The sequence below is a fragment of the Staurois parvus genome, unplaced genomic scaffold, assembly GCF_062004578.1.
Source record: "Staurois parvus isolate SC_StPar_1 unplaced genomic scaffold, SC_StPar_1.0 ptg002337l, whole genome shotgun sequence".
Lineage (NCBI taxonomy): Eukaryota > Metazoa > Chordata > Amphibia > Anura > Ranidae > Staurois > Staurois parvus.
This window is the reverse complement of record NW_028320133.1, coordinates 27,573-39,427: the sequence shown is the minus strand read 5'-3', so window position 1 is coordinate 39,427 and position 11,855 is coordinate 27,573. Positions and strand designations below refer to the sequence as shown.

The following is an 11,855-nucleotide window of genomic DNA, read 5'->3' as shown; positions in this document are numbered from 1 at the left end:
GCTGCAGCATGTGTACTTCCCTGACTGCTGCGCTCCCAGCTTAAGGGGGAACAGTTGAGGGGTGGTAAAAATTTGACTCAACCGTAGCATTCCCCAACCCCCCCAGTGTAAATACACCATTACCACACCAGTGCAGCCAGTCAGTGTCCCTGAACATCGCTATGTCACATCTGCCCCAGTGTTGACGTAAGGTTTTGTTCACAAGGGGCTTATCGATGCATACCTTGTGCAAGGGCCATGTTTACCTGCACAGGTGCTCTGTGCATCCCATGCAGGCAGTCACATTGATTATTGGGACACAACAGCTGCATGGACACAGCCGCTTTTCCCAATCCAACATCAGTGCAGGTGCATGTCCCCGAAATCACTGTCTGCATTTGGGGCTGTACACCTGCAAGGATGTCAAACTGGGAGCAGGTGTTCTGTGCATCCCCATGCAGGCAGTCCTATTCGTTTGGGCGTTTCTGCTGTCCTTGTGCTCCAGGGCCTACATAAATGAGAGAGGTAGTGAGGAAATGAGATGCCTAATTTACACCCTTATAAAGCTTGAAGGTTCTACTTTGATTTTGGGCCCCCCCCCCCATGTGGGTAAGTTGTGAAAACGTCTCATGCATGTGCTATCCCCATACTAAGGAGGAGAAGCAGAATGTGTTGAGGTGTAATTGTAAGTGTGCCCATGCTGCTTATGTGAAAAAACTTTTTAAAATGACAACTTGGGGAAATGGTTTTTTTTTCTTTCATTTTCTGAACAATTACAACTTCAAAAATGTTACTATGCCTCTTACTAAATACCTTGGACTGTCTGATTTAAAATGAAAAAAAGGGTAATTTGGGGGGTATTTGTACTGTCCTAGCATTTTAGGGCCTCAAGAAATGAGTTGGGCAGTCAGTACATCAGAATTGATCATTTTATGGATATACAGTATATACCATAGTTTGTATGTAGTAGAATGTATTTTGGCCCACATTTATGAAGAAATATTCTTGGCAAAACTTTACAGACAGGAAATGAAGAAATGGCAAAAAACTTTTTTCCATTTTATATAGCGCAAAAAACAAAACAAAAAAAACAGTTGTGACTAAATGACTTAATACCACCAAAAGAAAGCTCTATCTGTCTCACAGATTGATATAAATTTCATATGGGTACAGTGTTGCATGACTGAGTAATTGTCATTCAAAGTACGACAGCGCTGAAATCTGAAAAATGGCCTGGGCAGGAAGGGGGTGAAACAGTCTGGTGTTCAAGCAGATAAAAAGTGTAACGTTTTGTATCTATAGTTGCTGCACTAAGCAAGAAAACTGTAAGATATAGAAACACAATTTATTTCCTACTGTAGCAAACCACTGGGCTGATTATTTTAAGTGACTTCTTATTTCTTTGCAGTTTTTTGGGAATATGGCTGCTAATCCTGAAAACGCTCAATTCTTGCCTTTACTAGAAACCTTGGAAGACACATCTACCTCACATACAGAACAGACAGATGCTTATCTTGCAATTGCAAAGTGAGTACAATTGCATTTTGGAGCTAGAAACATTCCAGATTGTTGCGGTGCAGAATATTGCAGTGGATGCAGGAATTGATTTACTAAGAAATACCTAGCCAATAAATGTTAGTGAACAAGGGGAGCTGTTTTCACTCAATACCAACTTTTCTAGTTGAACAGCCTATTCTTAAAGTGCATCTAAGCCACAAAAAAATGAATATATTGCAGCTTTCTAGTCCTTAGATGTGGTGGCTGCACTAGTTTTCTTCCTTTATTTTTTCCCTGATGATCCTCCAGTAACAAAACTGCCGTAGGATGACAATGCCTACTCTTCCTTTTGTATCAGCAGAAACAAGACAGGACTACAGAATGCTGTCCTTCTCTTATTGTACATACCGGAGGGGAGTGCTTCTGTACACCTTAGAGATAATAGTTAGCAGAGTGCACAGTAAGTTATCAGCTCACGAGATTTCTAACAAGATCAACAGGTATTTTTTGCACTTATCAAGCAGATATAACAAAACCCTTTCAGGCTGAATTCACACTAGAGCGGACAGCTGCCAGAGTGCTTTACCTCTTTGGCAAGCAAATTCAGCTAAAACAACCCCATGGTGTATAATCTTCCATTCTGATCTTTAGAACTATTTAGTGGTGAATATTCCTTCAAGTAGAACATTATATTCCACAATAAAATATTTAGGGTAATGTATATCAGTTTGTGTGTAATAATTTGACATTTGTCCCCTTTGTAGCCGTCTTAGTGGAGAAGATGGGAAAGTTTTCAATGTCTTGGTTGGAAAGCAGTTCTCTCGTCTCTTTGAAGTTTTTAAGGTGAGAAGGATAAAAGTCTTACCTTTTGTGTATGATTTATCTTAACATAAAATGTGTGATTATTGGGGATGAGCGATTTAAAGCTGATCTCCAGGTTTTAGTGAACTTTGAATAGTTTGGACCAAGCTAGTCCAAATGTACTGTTTACATCATTAACAGATGCAGCACCTCTATAAACTGTATGTAGCATCAGCTACATATGCGTTGCTGTGTTCAGGCTATGGGACTATGAATGAATACAAAGGTTCCTCAGGCTGAGGTGGAGACTGTGAGGGCACCCAACCGCCTGTGAATGGCTGAGCAGCACTCAGTCCAATTTGACAGCTGCTGGAACACAGTGCTGTATGTGGCTGAGACGACATACCTGTTTATATAGCGCTCACATCCACTTCATCTGTTAAGTGAAGTAAATTTGTTTATGCCAGCTTGGTCCAAATGACTTAAGTTCACTGAAATCTGCAGTTAGATTTGAATTTACCTACAGTTGACACCCATACATTTTTGCGGAAAATCTCTCATGCAAGAATAGGGATCGTACTTGAGATTGGTAGTCATAGGTCTAATTTCTGGCTAACTGCATTCATAGTACATTTTAAGGTGTTAACAGGCGTAGGGTAACATGCATGCATCAGCAATCATTGGAAAATAGACATCTAAATGTCTGACCAGCATTTGTGCTGCCTTAATGTAATCTAGTGCTTCACCTTGCAAATAAGCCCTATAATTGAAGTAAGAAACTACATTTCCCAGCATGCAATGCTGCATTTCTGCATAGTGGGTGTGTCTCATGGGCGTGTCCTTGTTTTTGTGAGCAAACTGTCTGCATGTGATCTGCTCTGATGGGCAGGGATTGGAGTGCAGAGAGGGTCTGTTGTCGTGACATACGACACTGTCGTGTTCTCAGGGTATTCTGGGGAAGCAGAAGTGTAGTCATTGCACTCAAATCCTGAAAAAAAACAACAGGTTTTAATAGTACAGCGGGTAAAATAAGTATTGAAAACGTCACCGTTTTTCTAGGTAAATATATATCTAAAGGTGCTATTGACATAAAATTTTCCTGAGTCATCTTCTAGGACAGCTTCACTTGAGAGATAGGGCTCCTCCCAGGAAACACCCGCTCCACCTTTTCCCCTTTATAAGTATCCTCTCTCCCAGTGGGCCCTCAGTATTAGTGTTTCCTCCGGCCAGGACGGAGCTACGCCCGGTTTGTTATTTTTTCCCCGGCTGCCTGGCGAGGTACAGAGGGCCCCTGGCTGAGGCCCCCCCTTCCTCCTTTCTCTAAGGATGGCAGGGACCTTGTGGGGGGGTTTTCAGCCAGGCTCATCCTATGGACAGACCCTTCGGGGTGGGGGTGACAGACCCCGGATGGTCCCAGCGGGGCTCTCCAGGGGGGTAGAGCCCGCTCCGCCGACCTGGGCAGTGGTGCCTTTCCCTGGGGGGGCTGAGGTAAGTCCTACCTGTTCCAGGATCCCGGCAGCATGGCCAGGGGGTGAGGCTGTCGGGGTCAGGATGCCGCAAACACGTCACTTCCGGGCACGGGACGGCGTCACTTCCGGCGCAGGAAGCATGGAGCAGCGGCCGCCATGTTGGAAATGGGCGGCGGACCGCAGAACGAGCCCACACCACGGCCGCTTCTCCACCTGCGGCCGTGAGAGGAAGGTCGGCGCGCAGGGATCCCAGGGAGGGGGCGGAGCCCGCCAAACCCTGAAAAACCGCCGCACTGAGGAGGAGTTCGCGGCAGGATGGAGGCAGATCTGTCTGGGCCGGGGGAATCCTGCGGCAAGGTATTTGGCCGCCACTCACCCCCTCCCCCTTCCCCCCCTCCCCCCTCTGGGACCCTTGGGCACCCCCACCCTCATCTCCCCCCCCCCCCCCACTGCTGACTTTTTAGGGTGTTGGGGGAGTGCACGGGGGGCAATCCCTGGGGGGGGAGCCTCCGCGGTTGATGAATACCTATGTCTTCTTGTCCCCAGATGGGCCCACAGGAGGAGGATAGAGGGGAAAGAGAAGCTCCTTGCGAGCTGAAAAAGAAATGCGCCACTTGCAGAAAGAGGCTGGCGAGTTCCTGACGGAAGCAACTCTGCCAAGACTGCATAGATAAGCTTATCAAAAAGGAGTCTGGGTCCCTCTTTAAGGATTTCTTACAGAACATGATGCAAGAGATGTCCAAGACTTTTCAGAGCTTTAGGGAGCAGAAGCAGGGACCGGCCCAGGACGAGCCCCAACCGGGCACTTCAGGCAATGCCCAGGGGGGGAAAAAGAGGAAGGACCAGGTAACTGTCGCAAGGGGAGCCGAACCATTGAGTACTTCAGACTCGGAGGAAGACGAGGTCGAGGATCATGACCCAAAAGCACAAAGATTCCTTTTTCAGGCAGAAGACACGGAGGGCCTTCTGAAAGTGATCTACGAGACTCTGGATCTGGAGGAGGAACAGCAGGACCCCTCTCTCCATGACCAGCTGTACGCAGGGCTACAAAGAGCAGCCGCACATTCCCAGTGCACTCTGCCCTATGGTCCACTATCAGGAGGGAATGGGAAGAGCCGGAGAAAAAGGCTTTCTTTCCCAAGAACCTTAAGAGGCGATTCCCGTTCAAGGAAGAAGACGCTTCCGTGTGGGAAATCTGCCCGAAGCCAGATGCCCCCCTTTCTAGAATCTTGAAAGCGATGGACCTGTCCTTCGAGGACAGCGGGTCCCTGAATGACCCAATGGATGGACTGGAAAGCGGATACATTCCTGAGGAGAGCATGGGAAGCATCCGCGGTGAATTTCAAGCCAGCAGTTGCGACGACGTGTGTCTCCAGAACTTTGGATGTATGGTTGGGGCAGCTCCGCTCGCACCTGGAACAAGGCACCCCGGCGGAGGAAATCCTGAAGTCGCTGCCTGTACTGGAAAAAGCGGTGGCTTTTATTGCAGACGCATCAGCAGAAACTATCAGATTCTTAGCTAGATCAACGGCGCTCATAAATTCCGCGAGAAGAGCTATCTAGCTAAAGTCTTTGCAGGGGGACCTTGCCTCTAAGTCCAAACTCTGCGGTCTGCCCTTCGAGGGAAAACTCCTCTTCGGGCCGGAACTAACTTCGGTCCTGGAAAGGTCGGCCGATAAAAAAAAGAAGAGCTTTCCAGTCCCCAGCAGGCAAGTAGGACGAAAGGGGTTTCTCCTCAACAGGCAGTACACGATGATTTCAAAGCCAGCGCACAGGCTGGGGCGCAAGGAGGGGCAGGAACGAGTCAAGGGGAAGGGGAGGTTTCCTCTTCAACCCCAACCAGAATAGACCCAAGACCCAGCCCAAGTGACTGGAGAAGCCAGGTGGGAGGAAGGCTGGGGCACTTCCACACACAATGGCTGAAGATCACCCAGAACACTTACATTCTAGAGGCCGTTCGCAGAGGTTACAAAATAGAGTTTTTAAGGCCCCCCCCTCAAAGATTCTTCGCAACACCCCTGCCAAGGGACAGGGAGAAGGCAGATGCATTGGTGGACCTCCTGGAAGGGATGCTCAGGCAGAATGTGATTTGCCAGCTGGAGGAGGAAGAGAAGGGAAGTGGGTTCTTCTCCCATTTCTTCCTAAGGAAGAAGTCGTCCGGTACCTACAGGATGATACTAAATCTGAAGAAGGTAAACAAGTTCGTGAGACCCAAGAAGTTCTGCATGGAGACCTTATACACGGTAAAAGAACTCTTGTCGCCAGGAGCATTCATGGCCTCAATAGATTTGAAAGATGCATATCTGCACGTCCCGATAAGGGAGGAATCGAGGAAGTTCCTGAGGTTTGCGCTGGAAGGCGCAAAAAGAACGATTCTGTTTCAGTTCAATGCACTCCCCTTTGGCCTGTCATCAGCTCCAAGGATATTTACCAAGATCCTGGCGGAACCCCTAAGAGTCTTGAGGCTGGAAGGAATAAATATCATCCCCTACTTGGACGACCTGCTTCTATTTTCAGATACAGAAAGAGGCCTGAGGTCCCACGTCGAACGCACGATATCTTTTCTAGAGAGCTTGGGGTGGTTGATGAACGAGGAAAAATCACAGCTAGTACCCTCCAGGAGGATCACGTACTTGGGGTACATCCTTGACTCCGCAAATGCTTGCTCATACCTGACAACGGAAAAAGCTCTCAAACTGCAGCAAGACACGAGAGCCTTCCGGAGGATGTCGACCTGCACAGTAAGGACCACAATGAAGCTAGTCGGGAGCATGACAGCCGCAATGCCAGGGGTGCAATGGGCACAGCTCCACTCCAGGGTACTACAGAATCACACCCTCTCCCACTGAGATGGCAGCCAAGCAGGTCTGAATTCCAGGATCTGCCTCACTCACAAGGTGAGGGAATCACTAAGGTGGTGGGGGAACATCCACACCTTGGAGGCGGGAAGGAAATGGAAGCAAGCCAGCCCAGTGAGGATCACCACGGATGCAAGCATGACCAGGTGGGTTGCTCATATGGGAGACTGCCTAGCCCAGGGCAGATGGGATGCAGAAAATTCAAGGAAATCATCGAACTACAAGGAGCTGTCGGCAATCTTCAAAGCTCTTACGGCTTTTCAGGAGAGGATAGAGGGGAGAGAAGTCCAGATTCTATCCAACAACACAACGGCAGTAGCATACTTGAACAGGCAGGGGGGCACGAGGTCCCCGAGGCTGATGGAATTGGCAGGAACCCTCCTGACCTGTGCAGAGAGGAACCTAGAGTCCATCACTGCGGTGCATCTAAAAGGGAATCTGAACCAGTTGGCGGACCAGTTGAGTTGGAAAGAGGTCACCCAGACAGAATGGTGCCTCAGTTGTCCAGCATTCAATCAAATATGCGCCAGATGGGGCACCCCCTCTACGGATCTCTTCGTCAACAGCCAAAATGTGAAGCTGGAGAGATACTTCTGCCTGCAGAAGAACCCCAGGAGTGCAGGGATAGACGCGCTAGCCCAGCATTGGGAAGGAAACCTCCTCTATGCCTTTCCTCCGTTCAGATTATTACCAAAGGTGGTACAGAAGATCCAGTCTTCTCAAGCCACGGTCATCCTGATTGCACCATTTTGGCCCAAAAGATCATGGTTCTCCCGGCTGAGGGAACTAAGCTTAACAGACCCATGGATGATACACCTTCACACGATTTACTTGCCCAAGGGGGAGTGCTACATCCTCACCCAGAAAGGCTGTCCCTAGCAGCGTGGCTTCTGAACGGGACAGGCTAGTGGAGAAGGGACTGTCTGAAAGAGTGGTCGCCACCATCTTGGACGGAAGGAAGAAATCAACAAACGCCATATATGATAAAGTCTGGAAGAAATTTTCCGCCTGGAAGGACAGGAACGAGGAACCCGGGCTCCCATCTTGCATACAATGCTTGAATTCCTCCAAGCCGGGGCGGATAAGAACCTGGCCGCTAATACCCTTAAAGTGCAGGTAGCGGCTTTGTCAAGCTTTCTGGAGTTGAGGTTGGCGGCAGACCCGTTGATAATCAGGTTCCTGAGGGCTATCTCCAGGCGCCGAGCCCCGTCCACATCGAAGTACCCCACATGGGACCTGGGCACGGTCCTGAAGAGCGGGCCTCCCCCGGACAGATCTGCAGAGCCGCAACGTGGTCCAGTTTCGCCACCTTTGCTAAGCACTACAGATTGGATCTGATTGGCAGCAATGACCAGGCGTTCGGCAGGAAGGTCCTACAAGCAAGGGGCCCACCCTAATGTATGTATTTCTATTCAACTCCTCTCAAGTGAAGCTGTCCTAGAAGATGACACGGGAAAACGCAGTTATTTACCTGTTAACTGTATTTCCAGGAATCTTCTAGGACAGCATAACTCCCTCCCGATTGCTGTGTGATTATGTACTGATGTCTAGGTATGTTATGAACCTGTGATGGGTTGTCTCTATTACCGTTTTTTATTTTATGCTTTCTCCTAGGCCTTCGGTCATATTCTTATACTGAGGGCCCACTGGGAGAGCGGATACTTATAAAGGGGAAAAGGTGGAGCGGGTGTTTCCTGGGAGGAGCCCTATCTCTCAAGTGAAGCTGTCCTAGAAGATTCCTGGAAATACAGTTAACAGGTAAATAACTGCGTTTTCACCACATGTCAGTAATAATCCGTGCATACAAAAAAAAATAAATACTTCATCCAAAATCCTTGTTGGTAATGACAGCTTCAAGATGCCTCCTATATGGAGAAACTAGTCGCATTGCATTGCTCACGTGTGATTTTTGGCCCATTCTTCCACACAAACGGTCTTCTAATCTTGAAGGTTCTGTGGGCCTCTTCTGTGAACTCTGATCTTTAGTTCTTTCCATAGATTTCCATAGGACTGTGTGTGTAAATCGCACACGTTCCCGCAGCCGCACAAAAAGTGTGTTGCTTTAAGGAAAGTGGTGTCAAAGCACCATGTGATTTCTGTGCGTCCATGTTTTTAAAAAAGATTGCAGGAAACGCAGCTGTGCCCTTGCAAACGTGACACGCAGAACTGCGAAGTTGTGGAACCTACGCTTAATGATTAAGCTGCTTTTTAAGACCCGTGAGCTGTACTTAAAGCTATGGGGCTTTAAATTATTAATCTGCTAATTTTTCTTGCTTTTTAAAATTTAATTTAAAGATTGTCTCAATTAAAATTTAAAAAAAGCAGTCCAGGTTATAGGCCATTTTATCTATTCTGTTCTCAGTTTAATTCTGTCTGATCCAGGCTGCGTAATTCCATGAATTCTGAGCCTGCAACATTGCAGCAGATTGCTGCGATTTTAGTTCCACCATTCCTCCCAAGCTCTTTCCATTCCTGTATTTTCCAGTTTAGGCATGTACTGTATGGCAGTGCTGTGCAAGTACCATTGATACTACTCTATATTACAATTGAGACTCTAAAAAGGTGACCACCGATAGTTGTAAAGCTTTCCACACACATTACAATCTTATTGTAGGGTCTGGGGTTTGGTGGAACATTGTAGACTGAAATATCCTGAGGAGCTGACCAGGGGTCTTTCGTTTCCACTGAAAAAGAGAAGGAGGTGGGAGAGCCCTTATCGTGTACTAAATTCAGAAACAAGGGTAAACGGTTCCACAATAAAAAGAAAAAGGTCAAAATGGACTTGCAGCTGTTGACTGGTCACCCAGCAAGGGGGGTGGGGGACATGCAGCATTCCTAGTGCACAGTGTGGACACGGTCTATGCCTCGGACATTCCCGTTCTGTGGGGGTTCTCAGGTGGGTGAACGCATTGATAGGAAGAGCCAGCACATAAAAGGCTCTCGGTAGTTCGATTGGCTGAGGTGTCCGATGCGGTAGTTCATAATAATAATAAAAAAATGTATTTGGTGAAATAAAGTAATTGGATGTTCTACTAAAGCAGACGACTCCTGCCTATCCTTTGAACAACCACATTGGGTGTCTCTGCAAATCAAACTACTGATGGGCATTTTTTGCACTGACTTTCTGCCAATATCTTATTGTAGTCTTCTTTTGGATCTACCAATTATGTAATGCAAGGGCTTGATTGAATACAAACTGACTGGAAAGTTTAGGAAGGTTCTCCTATTATGTTTTGATGTATTGCAGTCAGATTGTAACATGTATGGTGACCCCTAGAGTATTGGCGTATTTCATGAGTTTTTTTTTTTTCAGTTACTTCACCATAACTAATCCTTGCTTGCTTTACAGACCTGCCTGAAGCATCTGCCACAGCACCTGTGGAATCTGCAGCCACCCTAGACCTTGATGCACAGATTAGTACACTTTCTTTGTTGGTGACTACAGAGGAGCTTGGAAAATATTCTGGAAGCCAGCTTTTTGAAATGCAGGAAAAACTTGGGACGATATCGAACAGCATTCTTCGGCATCTGCAGTCACGATGGAGTTCACCACCTCACGACAGCTCTGTTTAGTTCAGCTCCACGTGTCCTGTGAAATTGCCATTTATCAGGACGCTTTTACTTCCTTCTGATGAAGCATTTTTAATACAAAGACTGCCTACATTTGTAAGAGATCCATCATGTTTTGTTCCTCTTTGAGTTGTACCACTCTATACACGGCTTCAACTAGATGTTATAACATATTGATTTATTATTGTAGGTTTAAGACAAAGAATGAAAGTGTTATTTAAAACAAGTCTTTATTATATAGAGCAGTTCCAGGACAGAATGCTGATATTTCTATATCCCTGGTAGCTCTGTGATTGGTCACCCTTTGGGAGAGGATTATCTGGACGTGAAAGAAAAGATATTAATTTGCATGCCCAAAGCAACCAGCCAGATGTCACCTGAAGTTTTCAAGGTTCAAAGGTGAAACTTGTGGGCAGTATGTTAATTTGTTTCTTCCCTTCAGTTTTATGAAATTGTAGTGTACAATGCTATTTCTAAATGTTCACCTTGGTATTCTGCTTATGTACCTAATATTGTAAATTTACTTTGGTGACATGTTTTCTTGTGGACTGGAAAGAGTATTTTTGGTAGCTTTTTGCTTCTGAAAGCTTTATTCGATACAAGTCTCAGAATACCACAGTATGCTAATTTTCATGTTGCCTTTGTTGTACTGATACACTTTGTCCTTTTTTTTTTTCTTTTTTTTTTTTTGTAAATTCTGTAAATAGCCTCACTGAAGGTTACTAGTTTTGATAGTAATCCTCTCTGTACATATAATTTAAACAGTTGGTTCCAGCAGAATTCTTAATATTCACTTGCTGCATGTGTTCCTTTTTAGATCTAAAATGTAAAATGAAAACTATTAAAGTACTTTCTCAAGTTTGCAGTAATAGTTTTTTCCTTATGAACTGGTATGCATTTGTGGTATTTGTAAATGGGTGGCTTTGGAACTGCATTTTTTTTAATTGAACAATGCTGTATACAGATTCCATGTGAATGGGAACTAGGGATATCATTGGGAAAAAAAACTTTTATATAAAAATACAAATCAACCTGAAGTCTTTATAATAACAGACCAACAGAGAGGCTCAAAACCTGGCCAAATTAGACTTTAACCACTTGATCTCCAGAAGGTTTTAACCCCTTCATGATCATGGAACTTTTTTGCTTTTCAGCACTGCAGCTTTAACTAGCAATTGCTTGGTCATGCAACACTGTACACAAATGAAATGTATATAATTTTTCCCCCCTGGTTGTCTTCCAGGACAGACCTTGAACGATTGAGCTCCTTCAACCAGGATAGGAAACACATTGCTTCAAGCTTCTTAAGATGGTCCTACAGGAACATGGCCATTTTGTGTTTACTCTGTCTGGAAAAAGCATGTTGACTAGAAGAACTGCTTTTTAAGCAGCAAGCCATGTCTCAAGGGCTGCCCAGGAAATGTGCCCTCACCTGCAGTTCTTTACTTTTTGGCCTCAAGTCCCCTCTGCATCGGTGTAGGAATGTACCCGCTTCTACCTCTTTCCAGTGCCAGTGAAGGAGCTGGTTAGAATGGCATCCATCCTTGGCGCGTTTAGGTCAGGCAGTGCTGAGGGAGTGCCTTCCTGGAGGCCGGATGTGACGCAGCTAGCCTGGAAGATGCTGGGTGTCATGATTCTGGGGGATGTGATGTTCTCTCTGCACCAGAGGCTTCTGGTTTCG

The 11,855-nt window shown here is 46.2% G+C and overlaps 1 long non-coding RNA gene across 1 annotated transcript; it reads left to right on the top strand.

Annotated features, from left to right (window-relative positions):
* The first annotated feature begins 1,754 nt into the window (after nucleotides 1-1,754).
* On the top strand, nucleotides 1,755-11,032 carry LOC149431221 (uncharacterized). The gene is made up of 2 exons (XR_016309350.1): nucleotides 1,755-2,319; nucleotides 9,954-11,032. It is a non-coding gene; the product is annotated as an uncharacterized LOC149431221 (long non-coding RNA).
* Nucleotides 11,033-11,855: the final 823 nt, after the last annotated feature.